General features: G+C 38.8%; 1 protein-coding gene across 3 annotated transcripts in view; it reads left to right on the plus strand.

Annotated features, from left to right (window-relative positions):
• The window catches only part of unc5db (unc-5 netrin receptor Db), a 402,981-nt gene that overhangs the window by 220,891 nt on the left and 156,816 nt on the right, over positions 1 to 25,274 (plus strand). The gene's annotated exons all lie outside the window — the stretch shown is intronic.

Raw genomic sequence — 25,274 nt, forward strand, 5'->3', positions numbered from 1 at the left:
CCTAACCCTAACCTTAACCCTTAATCAACCCTAAATCTAACCCTACACCTAACCCTAACCTTAACCCTTAATCAACCCTAAATCTAACCCTACACCCAACCCTAACCTTAACTCTTAACCAACCCTAAATCTAACCCTACACCTAACCCTAACCTTAACCCTTAATCAACCCTAAATCTAACCCTAACCTTAACTCTTAATCAACCCTAATATCTAACCCTACACCCAACCTAACCCTAACTCTTAATCAACCCTAAATCTAACCCTACACCTAACCCTAACCTTAACCCTTAATCAACCCAAAATCTAACCGTACACCTAACCCTAACCTTAACCCTTAATCAACCCTAAAATCAAACCCTACACTTAACCCTAACCTTAACCGTTAATCAACCCTAAATCTAACCCTACACCTAACCTTAAGCATTAATCAACCGTAAAACTTAATTAATTAATTAAAGATAAACATTAACCAAAAATCAACCCTAAAACCTAACCCTAACTTTAATCTAAGCTAAACCTAAACCTACAACTAAACCTAACCTTAACCGTGAATCAACCCCTTAAACCTAATTAATTTACCTAAACCTTAAAATTCTAAATGTAACCCTACACCTCACCTTAAGCCTAACATCAATCATCAATCAATAATCAACTCAATCAATAATCAACTCCTAACCCTAACCTAAATCTTAAATCTAACCCTAAACCTAACCTTAACCACGGATCAACTCTAAAACCTACCCCTAACCCAAATATTAACTTAAACCTTAAATCTAACTCCAAACCAACAACTAAACCTAAATTCAATCGTGAATCAACTCTAAAATCTAACTTAAACCTCAACCTAAACTTTAAACATAAACCTAAGACTAAACCTAAGCTTAACCATAAATCAATCCTAAAACCTACCCCAAAGTTAAGATTAGAGTTTGAGTTAGGGTTAGGGTCAGGTGTAGGGGCACATTCAGTAGACTTTCAGCTTTAGTTTTGTTTAGTTGTATTAGTTGATAAACATGCAGATGAATGTAAGTTTGATGTTAGTTGAGCATCTGTGTGGCGTCTATAATAGACCATCCACATAAAGTGATAACAAGTCTTTTTTCCTCTTTACCGGCTGGTGTTGCACCAAACTGTTGGCCCTCTACAGCCCTGTTTCCTGTTCTTTGTGATCCACAGTGCCTGTAAAGAAGTATGCACCCCCTTCTTGCTACTGCAGTAGCTGTTATTTATTTGATTTTTTATTGTCTATTTCTGTATGCCGCTTCTTTGTTCTGTCTGGTTATAAAATCAGGAGTGGTCATTTCCTCTCTCCAAAATTTACTCCCGCCGTTACCTGGCCCACAGTGTTGCCTAGGTGATGAAACGCGGCAGCCTGCGCTTTGAGTGGATTTGCAATTAAAAGAGGCATAGAAATGGCCACTCCTCGGCCGGCGAGACGAGTGGCTTTTTTTTTTACATCGCAGCTAAACTCATAACCTCTGATAACGACACCCCTTATAGCGCCATACACTGCCAGCGTAATGGACGACAAAATCACGGGATTGGATTAGAGCACGGGTCTAATCGCCGGCACAGATCTACAAAGAATTGGACTTCATTGATTAGGACACGGGCCCTCAGTGCCGTCCACAGCCAGCCACTGATAGGATCTCTTATTTACCAGCGGCCAGATAAGACCCGGACGCTGATAAAGCCGCCTGCCAATGCCCTTGAGTTTAGTCAGCATACGGGGGAGTCTGGAAAGTCCAACCACGCAGAATAAGGCTCCAATTACCAAGGTGGCAGTGTTAAGTGGAGGTGATTGTGGCGTCCACGGCAATCCTCAACCTAAATTGACAATTTCAAGCCGTTTCTTTGGGGCGGAAAATTGGTAGAATGGAACGAATAGAAGAATGCGGTTACTGTAGCTGTGAAAGTTAGCAAAATCTGACCCATATGTTACACAACCGTCCTTATTGGACATTGTTGGACTACTGGTGGTGGCAGTGGCGTGCAGTGAATATAGTGGGTACCCCGTCTGCAACCACCCCCGGATTAAAAATAATCGTATTAGGCAGTACGTAGCAACTCAGTTTTAATGTCCTGTTGGAATAGTGCACTTGTTGGTGTGGTGCCACTGCATGCCAGTGAGCTCCTACGTCATGTTGAAGACTGGGGTTCAATTCTTGCTCTGGGTGAGTATGCTGTGCTACACTAATAAAAGTCCCTGGGCTAGACACCTCACACGACATTGGTCCACCTTTGTAATAGGAATAACCTTGGATAAGAGCGTCAGTTAGTCAGCTATAAGTGTAATGTAGTGCTCTGAAGTATGCGTTTAGAATCATTAAAGGAGAACTCTGGTGTAAAATTGACTTTTGCTGTAGTAAAACATGATAAAAAAACTTACCTTTAATAAATAGCACACCTCTGTTCTCCCACAGCGTTCAGAAATCCTGAAATTTTAACAGGATACCCAGCCTCCGCCATCATTTAGGGAACTTTGACTGGGGAGCGGAGGGCTGAGGCTATGAAACTCTAGAGCCCCATTGGGCCATAGTATGTTCTTTTAAGTTTGTTTCTGGGTGTGGTGGAGGGCGTTAAAAGCCAATAAAGTATGTTTTGAGTTCATTTAATCCCCGTGTCTGTGTATCTCTGTGTGCTTCCTCCTTCCGGGTCACAGTGGTCACGCCCCTAACCCCAGGGGCCTACCACAATATATATATGTATATATAAATATATGTCTATGTCATTATCAGTACAGTGATGGCGGCACTCAGAGCTGAAGGCAGTGTTATAGGATATAAACAGTGGTTTTCAATTAGCTTCTTGTGCATTTCTTAAGTTATTAATGCCTTGTTCTAAATGTCAGGGCTCTTCAGATTCTAGCAAGGAGGTGTGGTGGAGCTACTTTCGGGGTAAATTATGCCCCGTATCACCCAGTCTGAAGGGTGTTTGGACAAACTGTTGAAATTTCTGGATCTTGGAACGCATCAAGGTGACGTGCCGTCAAATAAAATACTGTTCCAGCACTCTAATAAAAATACGTATAACCGAGTTAATTAGGGCCAGCTGTCTTATCTGCACGGGGCTCTAATCAGAGATTAATGTTGGGTTGTAGATTCAGACCCACTGTTGGCATGAGTGGCTCCATCTCTGATAACAGCAGCAGCCACCAGGATTAGCATTAGCACAGTAGCATGCGGGTGTTAATAATTTATATATTAATGTTTTTTGGGGAAGGCAGGCTCTTTATCTATTATTCAGACTGTGTTTTAGGGCGCATTAAAACAGTGATCAGATTAGAGTGAAGAAATTCCCTTAACTGATTAGCATGTAGCCCCTGATTTATATCATTTCAGGTGTTTCCTGCTAGTCTGAAACCATAAAAACATGAAATAAACCATTTGAGGATTTAGGTAGCATTCACATTACCAGACTAAAGTGATTTAAACTGGATTATATTTAACTAAATGTGACACTGATCTGTTTTTTTTTTTTTTTTTTTTTTTTTCAGGGCTATGTTGAATCACATTTTTGTCAGTTTCATATGTGGTTCTGTATTCAGTTCATAGGCATGTGAATCGGGGAGTGTGAACGGTCAGATCAGATTTCCGTGATTCTGTATGAGTATATCAGCCAGCACCAGTTTTTTTTATTATTACTTTTTTTTTATGTGGGGATATTGAAAATATCCACATCAATCAATTGATAATACCACCCCCCTGCTGACGTCCAACTATCTGCGCCTCATAGCTATCAAAGGCACAATTATCAGCCCAATCAGCTCTATCTCCTGCCCCGCCTCTAAACCCATACATCACCCAGTGCCCCTTCCAAACCACTACCAATTTGAGAAGTATGGAATCAGCTTTATATAATAATTAAGTAGGGGTGTCATGATTTCGATATTTTATCGAAATCGGTCGAGATTATGTCATGGTCTTGAGCCTCGAAGTCAAAAAGAGGATCGACGATCCCTCCCTCTAAGCTACGCAAGCACAAGCACTACGCAAACGGTGCAGCACACTGTAGCCGACGCCGCGGACATTGTGACTGCTGAAAGAGCAGCTCTTTCTCCAGAGAATGTGGACATTCTCATCTTCTTAAAGAAAAACTTGAAAATATAAAAATAACAGTTGTTTTGTCTAGCCTTAAATATGTTAATAGTTGTGGTACCTTAAGGAGCATCTTTCTCTCAGATAAAGTTAATAATATATCTTCTCATTCTCAGGGACCGAGTCTTATTTTTCATGTTTAACTGTTATAGTAGAATAGAGTTCAGTTTGTTAAGGCTCTAATTGTTCTATTATTTTCTACATGACTCTTCCTGTACTTTTTTATTATTTATTTTGTTATGTTGCACATTGCTGTTTTAATAGTGCGCACTGCTGCTACCAAAAAAAAAGCCACTAGATGGCATTACATATATATCTTAATTAAATGATTTAAATTTGACCATTAGTGCCTAATGTGGTGTATTACAGATCACTTGTATCACTTTGCATCACTTATATCAAGCCCACCTTTTGAAATAAGATATTGTAAATTTGATGAATCAAACCAATGACTGACCATAGACTAATCTAAAACTGGCATAGGCCTCTCTGCTGTAAAATAAAAAAAAAAGAATCGAATCGAATCGTGACCCTAAAACAATATTGTAGCATTTAAACTATGTGTGTGCTAAAGTAATGATACAGTAAATATGCTTATTTAATAAACGAAATGCACGGAATGGTGCAGGATTATGTTTTCCTTGTTAAAATTTGTTTGGTGTATTAAGTTTGTTTTCTGAGACACCTCCTCCAGCAGGTGCGAGACTTGGCCCACTTTAGTAGCGCTGAAGCCAAAGTGATTCAGACACCTGTGAAGAGAGGAAACGTGGGTAATGCAGGTCAGCTCTGGAATATGCATCATCTACTTAACATATGTGTTCTACAGAACACAGCACTGCACAGCGCCCGCTCGCTCGCTCTCTGTCTACTGACTGCAGCGTTCTTTAAGCAGGGCAGCGCCAAGAGTGCCAAGGCAATTTAGAGTAGAGGAGATATACACTGGCAAACTAATCAGCTGTAATTAGCACTGACTAAGGCCATTAGCCACTCGCTACGTGTGGTGCTAACTCTACTACACAAATAGATTCTCCTATTTAGCATCAGGGAGTTCATCTCTCTGACACTGTTATGCTTAGTTCACTCTACACAATTTTAGCGCATTTTTTGTAGATCGCAAAAAAAAAAAGACAGAACCATCTGCTTGAAGTCAAATCGGAGGTCACTCAACGTTAGCTCAGTCGTGTAGAGTAAACGTCTAAAAGTTGTCAGATAAACTACATACTACATTTGTCCCAAATTCCAAAGAAAAATATTGTCATTTAGAGCATTTATTTGCAGAAAATGAGAAATGGCTGAAAAAAAAAAACAGAAAAGATGGAAAGCTTTCAGACCTCAAATAATGCAAAGAAAACAAGTTCATATTTATAAAGTTTTAAGAGTTCAGAAATCAATATTTGGTGGAATAACCCTGGTTGGGTTTTTTAATCACAGTTTTTTTTTCATGCATCTTGGCATCATGTTCTCCTCCACCAGTCTTACACACTGCTTTTGGATAACTGTATGCTGCTTTACTCCTGGTGCAAAAATTCAAGCAGTTCAGTTTGGTGGTTTGATGGCTTGTGATCATCCATCTTCCTCTTGATTTTATTCCAGAGGTTTTCAATTTGGTAAAATCAAAGGAAATCGTTATTTTTTGTTAGATTCCTTTGCTGTATAGTAGAATAATAGAGTTTTTGTGCACTTTTTCAACCACTGGAACATAATTCAGGTCTGAAAGGGTTAACATCAAATAATCACATATTTTCCACCTCAGCCAGACGTTACATCTCAGAATCAGCGTCTGGGTCACAGCTCTGAGGCCGGTAGCGTTTCTGCAGTGAGAGCTTTCCACTCCACTCAAACCTGTGAGTGAGATTGCTGTGCCCAGATGTCACTGGTTCCTCATTACAGCTGCAATCAGCACTGAAATCATCCTGCAGTTTGGTGGAGGAGCTGCTGGAGTGCTGTGCATTTGCTCTTTAAATTTGCACTTTTCACACTGTATTGATGGGTCGCAAACTTGCAGTGTTAAAAGTGCAATTTACAATTCTCCAGAAAGCTGCAGTTGCCAGATTGGGACGCGGTTTGAATGTAGTATTTTTATCTTTTATAAAATCACATCATTTAATTCGTTAATTCACTTTAAATTAGCACACAAGATTTGCATCACATTAAAATAAAATAAAAAAAGCTGTGCATATGTTCTGGTTAAGTTCAGTTTTCAAGACTTTAGATCCTATTTTAGTGATCCATAGGTGAGCTATGAACCATGCCATGTGATTTAGGGTGTGTCAGTGTGTCTTTGCTATCATAATGACTGGAAAAGTACACCTTGCTTGGCTCAAAATGCACAAAAGGAATGTACTAATTATTTTAATCACTCATGAGTGCATTTTGGGTATGATTCCTTTTAGCTTTTGTGCGCTGGATTGCTAGTTTAACAGCGCAACACTTCTGCACTTCTCTGCAGAGGAAACCGACCTGCTCATTCACACTGTGAAAGAGCTTCAGCAGCTCATTTATGAAAACAGCAATGTTATTTGTTTAGTATTCTGTTTATAGTTGATGGAAAAGTTGGGTTTGTGCAAGTGCTGCATGTCCGTATGTGTGTGTAACAAATATGGTGCACCTTCATTGCCAAGATAGCAATGAACGTCTGACTGTTGATGTGTGTCTAGGTTTTATTCAGTCAGTGGTGCGCCTGTGTTTTTCGTTGCCATGATAGCAACACACCAGAAATTTACCTGAACACACCTCATTTCCAGATCACCACACCCATTAGCATTTTTTTTTTTTTTTTTTTGGCCCACAAACACCCCGTGTCTTCGAAAGACTAATAATACTTTATTATTTTTTAGTGTAGATATTTTCAGAAGCTCTGTTGCAATTTAAACTATACAGAAGGAAGGCGTAAAAAAAGAGCCTAACAGAGTAGTGTCCAATAGATCTTGGCTAAATATTGGAGTCCTAAACACACTGCCTGGCCAAAATAAACGTCGCCACTATAAAAAAAGGTCACACACTCTAATTTTTGGTTGGATCTTCTTTAGCTTTGATTGCTGCACACATTCACTGTGGCATTGTTTCACTAAGCTTTTGCAACGTCACAAGATTTCAGATCCGATTTTAATCCAGTGTTGCATTCATTTTTCACCAAGATCTTGCACAAAGCAGCTCTTCTACGTCCAGCACATCCCAAAGACTCTCAATGAAACATACTGTTGCTGAACCTAGACCTGACCAACTGCAGCATCAACCTCACATCATTTACTTACTTAAATCCAGGTGGAGACTTTTATTTTGGCCAGACAGTATATATATATATATATATAGCTCTGAAAAACAATAATAGACCACTTGGATTATTTGATATTATCAAATTGAAAACCTCTGGAATATAATCAAGAGGAAGATGGATGATCACAAGAAATCCAACCACCAAACTGAACTGCTTGAATTTTTGCACCAGGAGTAAAGCAGCATAAAGTTATCCAAAAGCAGTGTGTAAGACTGGTGGAGGAGAACATGATGCCAAGATTAAAAACCAGGGTTATTCCACCAAATATTAATTTCTGAACTCTTAAAACTTTATGAATATCGTCGCTGTCCAATGAAAAACACTTATCTCCAAGACAGCAACTTTACAGGAGAGAAAAAACCTTGTAAACTTTCAATGGAAATCAATGTAAAAACAGTTTATTTCAGGTGATTTTGAAGAGTTTCTATTGGTCCGTTCATCAAGAAATTTTGACACAGTGTAAGGGACAGTTTATCTGTTCAAATTTTGTGGCAAACTAAAAATCGTCAGAAATGGAGATAAGTGTTTTTCATTGGACAGCGACGATATGAACTAGTTTTCTTTGCATTATTTGAGGTCTGAAAGCTCTGCATCTTTTTTGGTATTTCGACCATTTCCTCATTTTCTGCAAATGAATGCTCTAAATGACAATATTTTTAACATTGTAGATTCTCTCTAAAGGCGTCAAATATATGGGTCCCACTTTATAATAAGTGTCCGTAAGTACTTTGTAGTTACACGGTAACAATACATGTAACTACAGTGTAACTACTGATGAAGTACACATTGTTACAGATTAACTACAGAGGTACAGGTTATGTAATTACACATGTGTATTAAGGTTAATTTTGACTTGTGTAATTACACATGTGTACCAGGGTGAGTGTACTTACACATGTAATAGAGCAAGTGTACTTACACCTGTGTAACAATGTGTGTGTACTTACACATGTGTAACAGTGTGTGTGATAAGTTGAGTATAAACTTATACAACAGCTACTGTCTAGTAAGTAATTAGGGCTGATTGAGTACACACACGTTGTTATACATGTGTAAGTACACTTGCTCTATTACATGTGTAAGTACACTTACCCTGGTACACATGTGTAATTACACAAGTCAGAATGAACCTTGATACACATGTGTAATTACATAACCTGTACCTCTGTAGTTAATCTGTAACAATGTGTACTTTATCAGTACTTTTTCTCATTTTTATGATACACATTTCTTACTAAAATTACAGAGTAACTTCCAGTGCCACTTCCTACTGGTTGACTAACTGGTCATGTTGGTCATGCAAGTCGGTCATGTTGGTTAACCAGCATGGTCTTCCCAGTCTTTCCAGCTAATTAATTGCAAAAAAAAATCCTTCTTATACTCTTTTAGCTGGTAGCTTAAAGGTTTTATGGATGGTCTGCGCTGATTGTTGATGGTCAAGTTGGTTGAAAAGCTGATCATGCTTGGTCTTGATAGTTGACCAACTGGGTTTTTCAGGTCTTAAAAAAGTGGATAAAAAGTTCCTGCTGAAAAATCTATATTAAGACTACTTTTTTAGCTAGTTGCTGGTTTTAGATAGTCTAAGCTGGGTAAAATATTGGTCTTCAAAAAATGATTTTGGTCGTGATGGTCATACGGGTTGTCCAGCTTGGTGTTTGAATGGGGTGAGATGAGTTTGGTTGGGGTGGGGTGAGTTTGGCTGGGGTGAGATGAGTTTGGTTGGGGTGGGATGAGTTTGGTTGGGGTGGGATGGGTGTGGATGAAGTTGAATGTGTGTAGATGGGGTGGGATAGATGTGGGATTGGGTGGGATGGGTTTGGATTGGGTGGGATGGGTTTGGATGGTTTAGTATGGGTATGGATGTGGAGGAATGGATGTGGGACTGGATTGGATGGGTTTGGATGGTTTGGTATGGGTGTGGATGGAGTAGGATGTGTTTGGATGGATTTGTACACTTTTTACTGTACTGTACTTCTGTAAATGTTACCTATAACTCTCTTTCAACAAAACCAAACCGAACTCAAATTTAGATCTAAACTGGTCAGTCAAGTTTTTTTTACAGTCAGTTTGGTTTATAAGAAACTGTTCTGGAAAAAAATATTAAAATAGTAAATTATGCACACTCGCCATGACTCACTAAAACTGGACAGTTGAAGACTGGAGAAAAAAAATCTGCTTTAAAACCCAAAAATATGATTTTTGTTTTCTTGCGGTGGCTCATGCTGAGTGGTCCAAACATCATGCCAAACAGCTCAAAAAATACAGTAATATTATTTATATGAGGGTAAAAAAGGACTAATTAAAAATATGGCACTGGATTTTCAGTTTCGGTTTCAGCTCAGTGAGTTCTGGCTGAGGTTTTAGTCAATGTTTTTTTATTTGGTGCTTCATTTTAGTGTGTTTTACTCTTTGTTTGTTTGTTTGAATTTAAATTAATTATGACCGCATGGACACCGAGCTGGTCCCAGTCCGGCACTCTGGCCGGGAGGTGCTTAATGAATATGGATCTCAGGCTGGTAATCAAAAGGCATCTCAGTAAAGGAGCTTTGTTTCACAGCCGGTCCTCAGCGAATCAGATCAATAGGAACGGTGAGGAATCGTATCCTAAATCAGCTCTCGGAGAGGCCTGGAGAACGCTGGCCCCCGAGGCCACATCCCAGCGTCTCAGCATCATCTCATCTTCTGAATGTGGATCTGGATCGGCTCAGGCTCGCGCCACGCAGCGATGAAGGTCAATAAAGAACGTGGGAAACCTGATCGCAGATCAGTGCTGCTATTTTCAGACACTTTGTGAAGCGACGAAAGCCAGACTGCGACAAAACCAGCAGTGACACCAATTTCTCCTTTAGAGCATGTCTCTTTAGCAATTTAACTCAATCATTTTGCACTATAAGGTGCACTTAAAATATTTTAATCTTCCCAAAAATCGTCAGTGCACTTTATGTATGAATTCAACCAGTCAGCTATTAAGGAGCAGTAAAGCCACTCTGCTAATATACAGCTTTATACAGGAGTTTTAGTTTAGTTCTCCAGCAGCATTAGCATTAGCCACTAATCACGCTAAGCGCCAGGTCTTTCGCCACTCAGAGTCGAGTATTTTGAACTTTAGTCTGTGTGTTTACTGTGTTAAAACAAGCTACATGAGATGAACCGCTAGATAATATCGCCCTGGCTTACCGGAACATTCAGGGTTTCTCAGTGTAATTCAGTCAGGCGGCATTCACTAGCGCTAACCGAGGCTAGCATTAGCAGTTATCTGCCAATAATAATAATAATATATCTGCTCCCTGCTTTAGTGGAAATCTGGAATCCAAGCTTATAGTTTTTTGGATACAATCCGGGTTAGCACCCGAACATCCCTTTCAGACAGCTTCCTCTTACAGAGTCCACAGTTAATCCTGTTGGATGTGGTTGATCCTTCTTGGTGGTATGCTGACGTTACCCTGGATACCGTGGCTCTTGATACATCACGAAGTCTTGCTGTCTTGGTCACAGATGCTCCAGCAAGACGTGCACCAACAATTTGTCCTCTTTTGAACTCTGGTATGTCACCCATAATGTTGTAATGTGCATTGCAATAATTTGAACAAAACTGTGCTCTTACCCTGCTAATTGAAGCTACACACTCTTACTGCTCTTACTGGTGCAATAATGTGCAATTAATGAAGATTGGCCACCAGGCTGCTCCAATTTAGCCATGAAACCTCCCACACTAAAATGGCAGGTGTTTCAGTTTCATTGTCCAACCCCTGTCTGAACGGAACTGGTTGAAGAACCAGAGTTCTTTTGGTGTAAAAGCGCTCTCAGTGTCGGGTTCTGGTTCTGTGCTCTCAGAGTGCTCTCTGTTAAGGACAGCAGGAGGACGCAGCTGTGAGCTGGAAACCCTGGAGGAACTGGATTTAGATTCAGTAGTAGAAGCAGCAGAAGCAGAGAGGGACTCTCTGGAGTCGACGTTATTAAAAGAATGACTTCTCTCCTTGCAGAACAATAAAGAAGATGAAAAAGACTGACTGGAATCTTCAATGCCCTGCAAAATTGATATTTGGTCTGTAAATGCATTAAAGATGAATCGGGAAGATGAATATGAAGCAGCCAAGAGTGGAGTATGTCACCTAGATGTAGACGATTCCATTTCAGGATATTACAATAAGCAATGTAGATAAAACACAATTTTACATTAATTATTATCTCAGCTAAAGCAACAGAAAAGTTCCAGGTGTGCGACATAAAATAACAGACAGTTGTAGAATATGATTAAAACATATATATATATATATCTGAGATCAAGCATGAAGTGCTGTAAGATTTTGTGGGAAAACAAAACTGCACTGACTTTAGACTTGATAATAAAACACAGTGGATCAACACCAGCAGATGACATGTCTCTTTATCCAAACCATCACTGATTGGTGGAAACTTCACACTAGACCTCGAGCAGTTTGGACTGTGTGTCTCTCCACTCTTCCTCCAGACTCTGATCCTTTGATTTACTTTAAATAAAATGTAAAATTTACTGATGATCAGTGATGGTTTGGATAAAGAGACATGTCATCTGCTGCTGTTGATCCACTGTGTTTTATTATCAAGTCTAAAGTCAGTGCAGTTTTGTTTTCCCACAAAATCTTACAGCACTTCATGCTTCCCTCTGCTGCTGACAACTTTTATAGAGATGCTGATTTCATTTTCCAGCAGGACTTGGCACACTGCCCACACTGCCAAAAGTACCAATTGGTTTTATACTGTATACAGTAATATTATTTATAATTTATATATTTTTTAAATACAGATTTTTGGGTTTTCATTGGCTGTCAGCCATAATCATCAACAATAAAAGAAATAAACGCTTAAGTTACTGAAATAAAGTAACTTTTCAATGATATTCTATTTTTTTAGGTTGCACTAGTAGGTATAGTCGACAGCTAGAGACTTTAAACTTATAAACGTCTGCTTTCCTATTCAAATACCTGATTCAATAAATAGTTGATGTGATGAGTTTGGATGTCTCACTCTGGAGTAATTTCATATATCTCTAAAGAAGAGACAGAGAGAGAGGCTGTAGGCTCAGATACAGCTCTGGAATAAATAAGAGACCACTTAATGATGATGTTTTTCCTTGATTTTACCAAATTGAAAACCTTTGGAATAAAATCAAGAGGAAGATGGATGATCACAAGCCATCAAACCAAACTGAACTGCTTGAATTTTTGCACCAGGAGTAAAGCAGCATAAAGTTATCCAAAAGCAGTGTGTAAGACTGGTGGAGGAGAACATGATGCCAAGATGCATGAAAAAAACTGTGATTAAAAACAACCAGGGTTATTACACCAAATATTGATTTCTGAACTCTTAAAAATTTATGAATATGATTTTTTTTTTTGCATTATTTAAGGTTTGAAAGTTCAGCTATGTCTCATTTTCTGCAAATAAATGCTTTAAATGACAAAAAAAATTGAATTTGGGACAAATATCTGTAGTTTATAGAAAAAACAACAATTTTCCATTTACTCAAACATATACCTTTAAATAGCAGAATCAGAGAAACTGATTTAGAAACTGAAGTGGCCGTCAGCTATTTAACGATGATTACATCTCCCGTTGTCTGCTAGCGTACTTAGCGTAGCACGTTTACTCTGCACTTCACACCGTGCAGACAATACAATTAAACCTCCATTAAACAGCGTGAGGACGTCTATATTATTGACCACTGCTAGACGCTGGAAGGTCAAGGGGTCAAACGGCTCAACCGCAGTCGTTTGTGAAGGACAGAAGTGTTTGAAGGCTGATTCTGAAAGCGTTACTCTATATTTCAGAGGAGATAAGCAGAGGGAAATCAGGCTTCACTGTTCTGATGCAGGTTAAATCTGCTAGAGGACAGTCAGCAAATCTCCGGCATGTTCAGAGACGGTGGCGAAACCGCGAAGAAGAATTATACAGCCTCTCGCTGTGACCTCCTCCCACAAATACGACTTAACTTTGCCTCGACTTTGCTGGAAAATCCCTGAGTGACAGTGGCGAGTCATGGCTCCCCCTCCTCCTCCCCCTCCTGCTCCTCCCCACCCGTCTTCCGACAAACACCAACATCTCCTTGGAAAGGATGAACAACAACAAGAAGAGCATCGCAAATATTTTCTGCACACTGAATCAATAGTCATCTATAGATCTTTGGTCAATTACAGTGGTGTGCAGTGAGGCCCTTCTAACCCTTCAGTGAAAGAGTGACAAAATGCATGTAAATAATATATTAGATGTTATTTTTTATCAGGAAATATATATTATAGTTTTTTTTTATTTTATAAATCAACTAAAATAAAAAAACAGCAACTAATTTAAAGCATTAGTCTGTGTTTTTCAGTTGCTACAGGACTCTTATCTGACTGACAGCGGTTTTAACCAATCAAAGCTTTTTAAAATGCCTTCTGCCCCCGCGTGACTGCATGACCCTTCTGCTGATTTTGAGAAGGGTGTAGTAATGAGTCTATTAACAAAGTCGAGGGAGAGTCTAACCAATCAGATTCATGATTTTCACTCCAGGGGCGGGGCCATGGCTGTTTAACCCCTTCTGAGCGCTCTGCTGAAGGGGTACAAGTTGATTAGTCATAAAACAGCGCGCATAGCTAACTATCACGGAATTCCAACTGCAAATCAGACAGATATTCTGATTTGTGTCACATCATATTTAACCCTTGTGTGGTGTTCATATTTTTGTTACTCGTTTACTTTGTTACTTGTAATTAATTCAGCAAAATTAAGCAATTTTACATTAAAATGCTTTAAACTGCAAGCAATATAAACAGCTTACATGGTTAATATTTGCCCTTTACCTTTCTTATGTTACATTTCTTTCAAAAAGTGCTACTCTTTTTTTTATTAGTTTTTTAATAAAATGTAAAAGAAAATGAATTAAACTCAAGATATGAGTAGAAAATTAGTTTAGTTTCAAATTTACAAATGAAGCAATGTTTATTAGCTCTTGGCCAAACATACTGTATGTAATATAAATGGTTAGGGGGGGGGGGGTGTACAGTGTGTGTTTATGGAAAATGTGTTTTGATATATGTTTTTCACAAAAAATGAGCCAATGCCAATGAGTTTGAGTTAGAAAAAATATTTTTTTCGTATCATTTGATGAAAAATTAAAACGGGTCCCACAGACCCGAACACCACACAAGGGTTAAAAGCCCTTTTAAAGGCTGTTCTTCAGTGTGCAACAAATTCACAGTAATAGGCCTCCTGACTGGTGAGTTTTTGTGTGTACTTAATGTTTTGGCTGCTCTAGTGGACTGTCGTCATACAACTGAGTGATTTTTGTTGAACGGTTGTACTTGTAGGAAAATTAAGCACTGATTGTTGGGTCTGTTTTATACTTTTTTGGTTTGTATTCTGTATTTGTGGGCTGTTGATGTGTATTAAGTTCATATAATTCAGTCAAGACAGAGAATATGTAGTCATTGTAATTTTTATCTATGTGTCGCTTTTGAGGGGGTCAATTACGCATCGAGCAGCTGGATTTAGGGCGTGTCGTTGTGTCTTTGGTATCGTGAGGCCACAAAAAAATAAGTCTTGTCGTGCAAAAATAAGTCGTGCAAAAGGCATGAACTGTACTAATTCTCTTAATTAATCATGGGTGTGGTTAATTTTGGACATATTGTAAAACAAATCAATTAATCAGTGTGTCACTTGTCATTCCCTTTAAGAGTCGGGTGAGCTCTGACTTTGGCGCGTTCGCATGTTAACAGTGCTGTGTTTTTTTGGTGCGTCTCAGCAGAGACAGATACTGAGCTGCTCGTTCACACTGTGAAGATACACCAGCAGCTCATATTTAAAGGAACAGTGATGTTATTTTATTCTTTCTTCAGTTTATTGTTGATGTAAAAGTTGTGTAACAGCCAAACTCAGCAGGGTAGGATCAAATTAGTAGCGATGCTAACAGCTTACAGCTTGTTACTTTTTACTATAGAGCCATTGTAGGAGAGCAGAAACTATTTTAGCCCAATACAAAAAAACAAACAGCTAGGCACAGTTCCTATTCAAGACACGTGTAAATAAGGTTTTAACTGTATAGAGCAGGGGTATTTAATTAGAATTCAGTTCGGTCCAGTTAGAGAAAATTTCGCCAGGCTAAGGTCCGGACCGTCGCCATTTTTAACTTGTGTTTTGATTCAGTATTATATCCTGTAACTTATACTGAAGAAGCCTATAGTAGTTCTGTCAGTGTTTTATTATTAATGTCATCAACAACTGAAAGACAAAACTAATTACACATACTATTCACTATATTTCAACAATATGTATTGTTTTAAATAGACCAATCATACAATAAATGGAAACTATTATTGTGGAGTCTATTATTGTGAAACTGTTTGTTTCAAAATGCTATATTTATTCTATTTGATTTAATTTCTATTAGATTTGCGCCTGCCTGTCATGATAATTATAATAATTACATGAATGATAAATCGTACAATATATGGAGAAATGTTCGCTGAACTTATCCAAAATATCAGATTTGTTTTAAAACAGTAGTTTTATTTTATTTAATATTATTACTGTATCAGACTTCATTACGTTGTGGGTAAAACTGATGGGGGAAGTTGCCAATGCTTTTTGTCCCCTGTGGGTTACCGTAGTTTTGAGGTAGGGTTGTTTTGGGAGTAGTGAGGGAGTTTTTTTTTTTTTTCTTGCTGAGGAGTTTCTGATCAGGTGGAGTAAAGTGGAATATTTTGGACTCTTGTCTCGGTTGTTGTCACACTCGCATCTGCACAGATCTGATTGGCTGAGGAGAGCGTTTGGTGATCTTACAGCACACGTGATTGGTCTGTGAGTTTACTGCGCTGTAATAAAGCACAAAAACCATAAAGACAATAAACGTTCCGCCGCTTTATTGAGACACATTAATAAATGAAACTGTGCTGAAATAAATGTGCCCACTGCAGTGGGATAGGTTTGCAATTTTCCTGCCAGACTGGGCTTATTTGATAGTCGTGGGTAAAACAATTAAGAGTGCAAGCGTCAAAAAGCCTTTTGGTGCAAACTGTTCAAAAGGAAAATGTACTCTGTTGTGAACGACTCTGGCATCTGTAGATATTTTGGGCTAGTTTAGGCTTCTGAGAGGTGAGTTTTAGACAGACAATGGGCAGAAGGATTTTTTTAGCTGGACCTGGCAACCCAGCAAGTTTACTCTACATTGGTCTAAAGTCATCAGAAGCTGCTACAGAATATGTGGGATTTAAAAGCTGACAATATGTTTAAATGTATAATGAGCTGATGTACAGTGAAGATGGATGTTGTCTTGTCTCTTATCTGGTGTGTTTACATGTTTGGAGACATTAGCGAAAGAGCTAGCGCTGCGGTTTGCGGCTAATGCTAATGCTGCTGCACCCAGCCTTAGTGCTGAAGAAACTTCACTGAAAACTTTACTGCTTTATTTAAAGTGTCTGTTTTATTTAAAGTGTCCCTTACGGTCCAAAAAAATACAGTATGTTGAGTAATCGCTGCAATCTTACATCCAAACAATGTGTAAACTGGCTTTAGACTGCAGAGCCAGCGTAGATAGCACTGTAGAAATCAGACTAGTACAGCAGTACAGTAGAAGCTATCTCAGCCCATCTGTGATCTGCGTTGTGATTGGATTAGGATTGGCACAATGCCAGACTTTCACCCAACACAGCTTACAGATAGAGCTTCTGTGTTCTTCATTTAGTATTCATAAGAATGTGTTTCCTGCGCATATTTGATCACGTCCTGTTTAAAAATGCAGATGTTTTCAGTGGTGAAGGTGAGTAAAGTGATGGTCCTGCTCTTCATCTCCAGGTCCGTTCATTCCTCCGTCTCTGCAGTTCTTCATGGTTGTCTCCTCCCTGCAGGATCTCAGATCTGCGGTTCCGCTCCTGCAGCCGGGCCGGCAGCACCGCGGGACACTGCCTGACAGGTGTCAGAGCACAGACCCGTGAGGCGCTGTTGACATGTGTTAGCCCCCCCCCCCCCCCCCCACCCCCCAGTCCACTGCCTTCCACCACCGAGACGAGAGCTGACTGCAAAAGAGAGCGAGAGAGAAAGAGAGAGAGAGAGAGAGAAAAAAAGAGGAAGAGTCAGGGCCATCACCCTTCATTTCCCCTGATGCACCTGCTGGTCTTGTGTCCGTACCCCTGCACCCTGCACCGGGGGTTTGTAATAGCATTATCACAACCAATCACACTTTTACTGAGAGACTCTCGACCGAAGCAAGGGACACTCACTCAGAGAGCCTGTTAAAACAGTTGCACTCAGACAAAATTGAGACACATTGTGCAAGTTGTGTTGAGATGCTCATTGCTATCTTACACCCCGTCAACAGTCTATTAAGAGTATTTTTTACGCCTTGCACCTGTGCCGTTAAAAAAGCATCAGAGTTTAGAAATAAATATACACTGAACGGGCGTGGTGATCTGGAAGTGAGGTGTGGTCAACGAAATTTCTGGCACGTTTCTATTTTTTTTGGTGGAAAATACATGTGCGCCTATGACTGATTTGAACCCTGACAACAGTCAACTGTCAGCCATCAGACGTTCATTGCTATCTTGGCACCTCTGCTTGTTACACATACAGGGAGACACACAGCAGTGACTTTATTTAATTTTTATTTTATTTTGAACCCACTCATTATGACTTCCCCTATCACTAGTGATGCCCCAACACCAGGGGGGTGAAGACTAACACATGCCTCCTCTGATACATGCAAAGTCACACTCCACCTCTTTTTGAGCTGCTGCTGCATTGCCGAGTACCATCACAGCGTACTCGGATCACATCAGCTCACAGAGTGGTGAGGGAAAAGAGCAGCATCTACTGTACCCACCCAGAGAGAGCAATGCCAATTGTGCTCTCTCGGGGCTCCATTAGCCGATGGCAAGCTACATGAACAGAATTTGAACTGGCGATCTCATCTGATCATAATGGCAGCGCTTAGCCTGCTGGACCACTTTTAACCCCTGTGTCCTGCCATTCTGAGTCACTCCAAATATTGTGTAATGGTCTTCATGCATGTACTGTAGTCCTACTGTAGCCCATATTCCGTCTGCCAATGGTGCTGGCACTTACAGGACGAGTCATGGTGGTCATAACTGTTCGCTGAAAGTCCACAATCGTGGCAGTTTGGTCACTCTGAGCATGTTGGACAATCTGTCGGATGATGCTGATCAACTGTTGCAATACAGTTTTTGCACTAATCACAATCAACCAGGCACATGAATGGTACCCATCTTGCAATTTGCTTTTTCACACAAAAGCTGTAAGAGCTGGTGCTGCATTTTGAAGTGGGTTTTTTTTGTCTGTGAGGACGAGTGTTTATTTGTTGGGTTCGCGTGAGGACCGCACCATGCACTGCTAGCAGGGAGCCCATCAGAGTGCGATGCTGGATGACATAAATGCACTATTACTGTGTCCCCCTCAGCTAAATGTCATGTCCTCTATTGTGAGCGAGCGCAAACACAGACACACACACACATACTTGCGATGGAAAGAATGGGATGAGTCATGTGGTGAAGGAAGGGTCACACAGACTCCTTATAGGAATGGGTGTTAAAGAGACATAAGCTACAATCAGACCTTTACAGCACTCAGCCCCCACCCCCTTTCTACAGTTGTAGAATTATAGTGGAGTTGAGTGCTGTAGGTAATGGGCTTTTATAGGAGACATGGTTTGATCTTGTTTTGGTTGAACTTTCAAGTAGGGCTACAGTGTAAACCATAGACTGTGTATAGCTGGACAGAGCATCGTCTCTCAAAAGTGAAGCCACCACAGGTCGGGCGCCCCCTGCTGTTCGGTAGCAGAAAGCTGTGTAACTCCACCCATCCCCATAGGTTTCAATGACAAAACAGACAACTTCAAGTTTTTTCTTATAATGTAATTCTACCTCCATTAGTCAAATGCAACAGCTAGTGTAACCTCTGCTTATAGTATTAAATTTTTATATCCTCTATAGCTCTATTCAAAAAGGTGTGGTTATTGTAAAAGGGCTGGTTATGGGCGGGACCAATAACAGACCGTCAGTTCAGCTCCGCTCAGCTCTGCAGCCTGTGACCTCGAGGCAGCCCTCAGGGGCGGGGTTATGTAAATGAGTAGGCTGTCTCTCCACACTCTTTCTCCCTCCTCTGGTCTCTACTGCGCTCTACAGACTCGGGTTTCAGGATCGCCAACATGGAGGAAGATTTTGGCTTCATTTTCATTAAATAAATGGGAATGGCGACACGCTGTCCATCTTTTTTTACAGTCTCTAGTGTTAACACTTCAGATGTGGGACAAGACAAAACCCATATTCACTGTATATTAGTTCATTATACAGTAATACATATTCTCAGCGTTTAAATCCCAAATACAGCAGCTTCTGTTGTCTTTAGAGTGATAGAGAAAAAAAAAAACAACCCATCGAGTTTCTACAACCTGCATGCCAGGGTTGCCAGGTCCAGCAAAAATCGTGTTGTCCAAAGTCTGTCTAAAACACTTAAAACTAGCCCATTAGCTAAGGTTGCTGTAGACATTCACAACACAGTACATTTTTTTTATTTGAACTATTTGCAGTTAAGACTTTTGGGTTACTGAGCTGTTAGCATTGCTACCCTCCCATTAGCACTGCTACCACACCAATTACTGTGGTTTTAGTAACACTACTGAAGTGTTAACTTTGCAAAAGGTGTGAAAAGTATTCCCGCATTCATTACTCTGTAGGTAGATGTATAGATACTAGGGTTTAAAAAAAGACTCCTGTAGAAGTTGAAGTATCGGCTCATGCTTTGAATTGCTCTTTAAGTAAAAGTGTGAAAGTACTGGTTTCAAAACTATTTAAAGTATAAAAGTAAAAGTAATTTAAGGGGAAAAAATAAAGCTATAAAGGCTAAAAACAAAAGCTTAGGCCACACCCACAGAGTGCTATAGTGCACTACACCCCCCCAACCCCCCCAACCCCCGGTCCCTGTTTCAGCTGCATGTATGCTTAGTAAAAATGAATGTATTTTAGATACAGAACAATGTAAATATATTAAAGGCACCAGGCAGAGGAGCTCATTCAACGGCAGACTGAATCTATCTAAAGAAGCTTTAGTTGGACTGGAGTTTGTCTGGAGTTCTCTTGAGTCTCTGCACGGATCGTCTTCATACTAGGCTACATACGTCTGCTATGTTCTTGCTGGAGTGTGTGTGTGTGTGTGTGTGTGTGTGTGTTGGGTGGGGGGGGGGGGGGGGGCGGGACGTGTGCAGGCGTGATGGATCACAGTATAAACCAATAGGAAGATTCGGAATGGTATATGTTTATACTTCTCTACATCCAATCACAATCAGATTCACTCTATCTGGATGGAGAGATTTATCTGGATAGGCGTTTTATTGAACGATGAGAAACCGGAATTAAATAAAGCTGAAATGAAATAGGAGTAATGAGGCTATTTTTATAAAATGTAAGGAGTAGAAAGTTCAGATAATTGTGTGGAAATGTAAAAATAATTACTCCAGTAAAGTAGAGATAACCAACATTTCTACTTAAGTAAGGAAACAAAGTATTTTTCACACATCACATCAAGTAAGAAAGACATTTTCATTTATTTTCTCATGTTTAATTATACATTAGACGAGATGTTCTCTCAAGCTGTGGACATTTGCCAGATTGAGTTCTCATGAATATTCATATCACCCTTAGTGAGCCTCTTCCCCTTAACTGATGTAGAAATGGGTTATTTTCAGTTCAGTGCGCTTCTCTGATGCGGTTAACTGACTGACAGCCGGTGAAACTGCACCAAAAAATGAGTATTGATCTTTTTTTTAGTGTGGTGTTATCTTGTGAGTGAGGTTGGACACTGGCCACTGCGTGGGTACAGATGGATGTCAGTTTAATATGTGAATTGGAAACACATCATAAAAAAAGGCTAATATTACCACCCACAGTGGACAGCACAGTGGATACAGTGGTAGTGATGGTGACCGGTAGCTTCTGGCTAGAACGGTCCATGAGAAAAATTCAATTGACCATGTGAAATGTAATCAATGTAGTCTTAATGTATAAATAAATAAACAAACAAATAAATAAATAAATAAAAGAGTGTAATAAACAAATATTTCAAATAAGATAAATAAAATAAAATAATAAAATAATTAAAATATAATAATTTAAGATTCAAGCAATTTCTTTATATAATAGTTAATTTATGGTGGGAATCGAATGTAAGCAAACTATAAATATATGGTTGTTAAAAATGATAAAAAGAAAGTCAAAGAACAACAACAAATAAATAAATTAATACATAAATAAATAAAAATAAAAATAAAAAAGGAAACTAATAAAAATAATGTAAAATATGATAAAGGTAAGTGAAAAGAAAAGTCCAAAAATGCAAAGAATGCACACCAAAATCATAAAAAAAGATTTTTATATAATAGTTAAATTAATGTAAGCAAACCATAAATGTATGATTGTTAAAAATGCTAAAAAGTCGAAGAACTACTAATTAGTAATAAAATTAATAAAATAAAAAGAGTGTAAATTAATTATAAATTGGCAAAAAAAAGCAATACATGGACTTGATAAAATAAAGTAAAATAAAATAAGGGCAAGTGAAAAGAAATTGCAAGACATTGCAAGAGAAATCAAATCAAAATCATAAAAACGTAATAAATTAAGATAAAAAAGAAATAATCAATTTTTATATTATAGTTAATTTAGAGAGTATGAATCTAATATAAGCAAACAATAAAGCATGGTTGTCAAACATGATAAAAAAAATCAAAGAGTAACAACAGATAAATAAATAAATAAATAAATAAATACATGAATAAACAAACAAACAAACAAACAAATAAATAAATAAAAGAATGTAACTTAAACATAAATTGTTTAATAAACATAAGAAATAATTAAACAAAAAAAAAATAAGTTAAACAAAATAAAGGTAAGTGAAAAGAAAGGTCCAAAAAGGTGGAAAACGCGTACCAAAATCATAAAGAAATAAGGAATTAAGATATAGAATAAATAAGCACATTTTTGTATAATAGTTAGTTTAGAGTGTGGAAATCTAATGTAAGCAAACTATAAATGTATGAATGTTAAAAATGATTTTAAAAAAATGTCTAAGAGCATCAAAACATAATTAAATAATTAAATAAAAAAATTAAGAAAGAAAAAAATCAAAGGGTGTAACAAACATAAAACAGAAAGAAGCATTAAATTAAACTAATAATTAAAAAATAAAGACAAATAAAGTGAAAAATGCAACAAAAACATATCAAAATCCTAAAAATACTGAACTATTTAAAAGCAGAGGATATAATATGTGTTAAAATATGAGTATAACTGGATGGTAAGCACTGCAAATAATAATTTCAGATTTTTGCGATTGTAGAGCCGTCACAATCGGGCTGATTATCCCGGACTGTGGGCCAGACATTCTCCCAGTTCAGTATAACTGGGAAACATCTGGTTTCCAGCAGAACGTGCTGCTGTCCGTGGTGCTGAAACCCTCTCAGCGGGGGAGGCTTTGATCACTGCCCATTTCATCAGCAGTGTTTGTACTGTTGAATGGTGGATAGATCCACTGTAATTGTTTATTGGATTAGAGACCCATACTGGCTGTGTTTAGTGGAGACCTCGGCATCGACGCCCGTCACGCTGTTACTGGAGCAGATGAGCAGAACTCTGGAAACGAAATGGTGAAAGCTTTTCTAAAAGCATTTTGGCTTAATGAGATCTTTTATGGTCTTTTTATCTGTGCTTCTGGCATATTTATAACACTATTGATTCAGATTAATCTGTGTTAGGGTTTTAGAAGGCTTTGACATCTACCTTGTTTGATCTGCAAATCATGGTCTGGACCAAAGGATCAAAATTTTGTTCTACCAAAAGAGGTGTTATATAGTATACTTTTTGGTGGAAAAGTAACACTGCTCATCACCCTGAAAACACCATCACCACTGTGAAACATGGTGGTGGCGGCATCATGCTGTGGGGATGCATTTCTCAGGTAAAGAGTTGGGAAACTGGTCAAGTTGATGGAGATAAATACAGGGCAATCCAGAAAGAGAAAACCTGTTTTGCAAAAGACTTAAAACTGGGAAGGGAATTTTACCTTCCAGCAAGACGATGACCCTAAACATACAGCCAAAGCTACAGTGGAATAGTTTAGATCAAAGAATATTCAATTCAATATTCAATTCCTATCCTAAATTCCATTGAGGTTCTGTGGAGAGACATTGAAATTGCTGTTCACAGACACTCTCTATCCAGCCTGGCTGATATTAAACTGTTTTGTAAAGAAGAATGGGCTAAAAAACCTCAGTCTCTAGATGCTCAAAGCTGGTGGAGACAAACGACTTGCAAAAGACTTGCAGCTTTAAATGCAAAAAAAGAGAAAAAAAAGTCCTGTTGCATCATCCATCCTCTGTTGAGCTTCAGTTGATGGACAGATGGTCTTAAGTTTTCCTGCAAAATGTCTTGGTAAACTTGGGAAATAATTTTTTCGGTTGATGAAGGTGATTCATCCAGGCAGTGAGGCAGTAAAGCAGCCCCAAACCATGATGCTCCCTCCACCATGTTTCACAGTTGGTATGAGGTTTTGATGATGGTTTGCTGTGCCTTTTTCTTCTCCACACATAGCCTTGTGTGTTCCTTCTAAATAACTGAAGGGCTTTATATATGTTATAGCCAACCCTGGGATCTGTCCCGTTCCTACCCTCTCTGTTTGATTGACCGTGTTGCCCTGTGTCGGTCCCAATAGAACCTGACCAACAGACGTTCCTGCGTCCCTCATGCCCTCTCCTCTAACCCTAATCCTGGCACGGGTTCAGGCCAGAGAATTCCTGGACGTCAGCCTGATGTGAACCTTGATTGCACTCCTCCAGAGAGCAGACGGCTGTGCTGAACTGTGCAGGCAAGCGAAGTCAGGCAAACATGACTTTCTGTACGGGAGCTGCGGAGCTGCGAGGTGCCAGGCGAAGGGCACCCTGGAGTGTTGAAGCAGACAGGAAGCTGTGTTAAAAGCCATGTTTCTGCTTAGGGTGGGCATTCGCCCAGTAGGGACACTATCTATCTATCTACCTCTGCTGCTGAGATCTCTACCTGGACCCCCTGTGCTGCTCTTCTTCTCTTCTCTTCTTCTACCAGTGGCACTACGAAGAAAATTGGGCACCATGCAGAACTGTAGTTAGAGTTGTAGAGCCACATTATGCTCCCCACAGCTTGAGTTCTGCATGAGACCACTTCAGTTTCTGAATCAGTTTCTCTGATTTTGCTATTTATAGGTTTATGTTTGAGTAAAATGAATATTATTGTTTTATTCTATAAACTACAGAAACATTTCTCCCAAATTCCTAATAAAAATATTTTCATTTAGAGCATTTATTTGCAGAAAATGAGAAATTACTAAAATAACAAAAACGATGCAAAGAAACTTTCAGACCTCAAATAATGAAAAGAAAACAAGTTCATATTCATAAAGTTTTAAGAGTTCAGAAATCAATATTTGGTGGAATAACCCTGGTTGGTTTTTAATCACAGTTTTCATGCATCTTGGCATCATGTTCTCCTCCACCAGTCTTACACACTGCTTTTGGATAACTTTATGCTGCTTTACTCCTGGTGCAAAAATTCAAGCAGTTCAGCTTAGTGGTTTGATGGCTTGTGATCATCCATCTTCCTCTTGATAATTTTTTTCCAGAGGTTTTCAATTTGTTAAAATTAAATAAACTCATCATTTTTAAGTGATCTTTTATTGTTTCCAGAGCTCTACTGTATATACAGGTGCATCTCAAGAAATTAGAATGTCATAGAAAAGTTACTTTATTTCAGTAATTCAGTTGAAAAGGTGAAATGTATTTATTATATAGATGTATTAAACACACAAAGTGATCTTTTTTAATCATTTATTTATTTTATTGTTGA

Source organism: Astyanax mexicanus, chromosome 22, assembly GCF_023375975.1.
Source record: "Astyanax mexicanus isolate ESR-SI-001 chromosome 22, AstMex3_surface, whole genome shotgun sequence".
In the NCBI taxonomy this organism is placed as follows: Eukaryota; Metazoa; Chordata; class Actinopteri; order Characiformes; family Acestrorhamphidae; genus Astyanax; species Astyanax mexicanus.